At 39.1% G+C, this 4,150-nt stretch overlaps 1 pseudogene; it reads left to right on the top strand.

The window, feature by feature from the left end:
• Nucleotides 1-216: 216 nt before the first annotated feature.
• On the top strand, nt 217-336 carry LOC133214518 (U2 spliceosomal RNA; annotated as a pseudogene).
• Nucleotides 337-4,150: the final 3,814 nt, after the last annotated feature.

The raw sequence follows: 4,150 nt of genomic DNA, 5'->3' as shown, positions 1-4,150 counted from the left end.
CCTCAAGAGCTAAGTTGAGTGGCTACAACCTCACCTACTCTCCAGCTCAGCTGTCAAAGTTTTAAGAGGGCACATAGTTCTTCATGCTTTGCAAGCCTGTTGGCAGAGTAAGTGTTGTAATATGGACAGAAGGGCACAGTAGGCAGACTTCACACGCCTGCACAATTTAGTTCAAGGATTATGTGCAGCATATGTGGACAAAGTGACAGAAATTGAATCGCTTCTTGGCCTTTTGGCTAAGAACAAGTGTAGTATCTGTTCTTATCAGTTTAATATTTGATACATCCTTGATTAGAGGACTTTATATTAAACAGATTTTTGGCACTGGGTTTCTTTTTTTTTTTTTTTTCCAATGTTATAGCCTTCTATGAGGAAGTAACTAGGTGGATGGATGATGGTAGAGCGGTAGATGCGGTTTTTCTTGATTTCAGTAAGGCATTTGATACTGTCTCCCACAGCATCCTCATAGATAAGCTAAGGAAGTGTGGGCTTGGTGATCAGGTAGTGAGGTGGCTCAAGAGCTGGTTGAAAGGAAAAAGACAGAGAGTTGTGGTCAATGGGGCAGAATCTAGCTGGAGGTCTGTGACTAGTGAAGTATCTCAGGGGTCACTGCTGGGACCAGTGCTGTTTAATATTTTCATCAATGACCTGGATGAGGGAACTGAGTGTACCCTCAGCAAGTTTGCTGATGATACTAAACTGAGAGGAATGGCTGACACACCAGAAGGCTGTGCTGCCATTCAGCGAGACCTGGACAGGCTGGAGAGTTGGGCAGGGAGAAACTTGATGAAATTCAACAAGGGCAAGTGTAGAGTCTTGCATCTGGGGAAGAACAACCCCATGTACCAGTACAGGTTGGGGGTTGACCTGCTGGAAAGTAGTGAAGGGGAAAGGGACCTGGGGGTCCTGGTGGACAGGAGGATGACCATGAGCCAGCAATGTGCCCTTGTGGCCAAGAAGGCAAATGGCATCCTGGGGTGCATTAGAAAGGGTGTGGTTAGTAGGTCAAGAGAGGTTCTCCTCCCCCTCTATTCTGCCTTGGTTAGGCCGCATCTGGAATATTGCGTCCAGTTCTGGGCCCCTCAGTTCAAGAAGGACAGGGAACTGCTTGAAAGAGTCCAGCGCAGAGCCACAAAGATGATTAAGGGAGTGGAACACCTCCCTTATGAGGAGAGGCTGAAGGAGCTGGGTCTCTTTAGCTCGGAGAAGAGGAGACTGAGGGGTGACCTCATCAATGTTTACAAATATGTAAAGGGTGAGTGTCAGGATGATGGAGCTAGGTTTTTTTCAGTGATGTCCAGTGATAGGACAAGGGGCAATGGGTGTAAACTGGAGCATAGGAGGTTCCATGTGAACATCAGGAAAAACTTCTTTACTGTGAGAGTGACAGAGCACTGGAACGGGTTGCCCAGGGGGGTTGTGGAGTCTCCTACGTTGGAGATATTCAAGGCCCGCCTGGACAAGTTCCTGTGTGATGTACTCTAGGTTACCCTGCTCTTGCAGGGGGGTTGGACTGCACGATCTTCTGAGGTCCCTTCCAACCCTTGGGATTCTGTGATTCTGTGAACTTTGAGGGTTAAGGTTAAATGCAGTGAAAATCATCACCAGGAATACTAACCCACTCTCTCGAACTAACAGTTAGTTTGCTGTTAGTTTCACCTAATTTAATATCACCCTAGCCAGTGATATTAAACAGTATACTAACATTTGGGGGAAGTAATATGATAGTCTATGTCACATGATTATATTGAGGTAATTCTTCTATTAGCATAACGTGATGTTATTCCTCAACCAGAACCAAGATAATAGTTATAGGAAAAATTCCAAAGAAAACATCGTCAGTGGAAATCCAGCAAATACTCTTTAAGATGAGCTGTGAGCTATAAGTGAGAGTACTTTTGTCAAGATCATTCACCACAGTGTGGAAGAATGACTCAAATTTGTAGACATACAAGAAAACCTGGAGTTAGATTTTGAAAGTAATCTTTACCCAGTCCTGCTATCATTTGGACATGTCCACATTTATTTTTCTGTGCTTTTTTAAAAAAGAAAATAAATATGTGTCATCTGTGGCATTTTGGGGTTAAGATATGCAATGGATGTTCTGAAAAATGACATGGACTAGCAATTTGTTAAATAGATACAGATAGATGCCAAGTTTAGAAAATTGGGATCTAGAGCCTCTGGCAAAACATTCACAAAAATGAGATAACAAATACAATTCTGTACTCTCTAAAATGCTACCCTGCATACAAATTAGTTAAAATTACTGCAGTATCCTGTTTATTAGTGACTGTCAATTAAATCCATTAGATCAATATGAGAAGCTGCCTTCCTTCAGATTTTATATGTTGTTACTACACCTATCATACCCATGCCCATCTACAAGGGGGATGAGACTTAGATTTTAGAAAATATAATTGCAATAATAGAAATATTTCTGTACATAGGCCTTAAAATGATTTATGGTGAAAGAAAATAAACATTTCTTCAGTTATATGGAAAAGGAAACTGATAAAACCCCTAAGTGGTTAGAATCAGCTCTATATAGTAAGTATAAAAGAGCATAAACAAGATATTTTTTCTTGAGAAAGACCATTGCCAAATGATGGCAAATGATAGAAGTTATGCAGCAATTCACTGAAAGATGTTAATAGAGAATATGGGAAAGACAAAGTCATTGCTAACTCCATCAGGCATTTGTGACAAGCAAAAAAAATTCTTATGTAGAGGAAAATTATCTTCAGAAAGATCCTCTTATTTTCTTTGCTGACCTCATTTCACAGTTACATAAATGAGGCTGTAAAGGAGCAACACCTTTCTACCACTACAGTTAGATTCTGAACAAGATTTCGGAAGCACGAAGCAAAATTAAATGTACAAAAAGATAAATTTCAAATGTGATATTTTTCCCTTATTTTCTGTACAAGCAGGAGTGACAAGAAAGGAGAATTTTGCAGTAAGTTATGATTTTTTTTTTGTTACTCAAACAGCACTATTACATGTCTTCAAGGCACAGCATAATTTTTTTTTAATGTGTATATAAATGTTTGGAGTCTGACCATTAGACAAAATACTGAGTTCAACTACAAGCATTAGCATAATTAGCCCAAACATTAGGTGTTTATTCATAGTAATATCACCAAAAATCACAGAACCATAGAATAGTTAGGGTTGGAAAGGACCTTAAGACCACTTAGTTCCAACCCTTGCACTAAACCATGTCACCCAAGGCTCTGTCCAAACTGGCCTTGAACACTGCCAGGGATGGAGCATTCACAACTTCCCTGGGCAACCCATTCCAATGCCTCATCAACCTTACAGTAAAGAACAACTTCCTTATGTCTAATCTAAACTTCCCCCATCATTAAGAAGTCATTAAGAACCTCAGCCTTATCAAGGATGAATCTTTATTTATCCAAACTCCGAATAAAAATTTCTTTATCCAGAAGTTCAATTTGAATAATTCTCTCCTATATCCCTCCTCTGAGGACAGACTGTAGCTGTTGAAAAGTATTTTGAATTAATTTTCTTCTGGAAAGACCAATCATATACATGCTACTCTGTTTTATATTAGAGTAAATAAGGTCAGAGTGGTCATTTTAAGCATTGGAGGGAAATTATTAACCTTTCTGACAGCCTGTAGCTGTCTGTAGTTGGATCTATGCAAATCATCAAATTTGTCTTTTGCACAGACAATCAGATCTACATGTTTTTTCAAACACCTTTAAATCAGAATGTTTCATTCTAAAACACCCACATAAAACTTATACACAGAATCTATGCATATTTTTATGCCGACCATAAAAAACAATTATAAAGTGCAATGAAACAAGGAAGAATTGGCTCGGTGACCAAAGATTTAACTCCACATAGTATGATAAGTACAAGGCCATGTGATTGCAGTGATTGTGACTGCCTAGCCACATAACACTTGTTTACTAGATAGTCTGCAGAAACCCTTAAAATATTGTCCTTTTGTGAATTCTTACAAAGCATGTTGAAAGTCCATGACTTTTATACAGACTGTTGTTTTCACTTCTGTTGTAGGTTTATTTTAATCATTTCACAGAACACATACTCTTCAGTGAAATGATACCTAATAAGGAAAAATGTTCACAAAGATAACGCATCTGAACTCATTAAAAAT

Source organism: Neopsephotus bourkii, unplaced genomic scaffold (assembly GCF_033783945.1).
Source record: "Neopsephotus bourkii isolate Nb327-2 ecotype Australia unplaced genomic scaffold, CSIRO-AGI_Nbou_v1 NB_894, whole genome shotgun sequence".
Classification (NCBI taxonomy): Eukaryota; Metazoa; Chordata; class Aves; order Psittaciformes; family Psittacidae; genus Neopsephotus; species Neopsephotus bourkii.
Note: the sequence above shows the minus strand (reverse complement) of the source record. Positions and strands in the feature narration are given on the sequence as shown.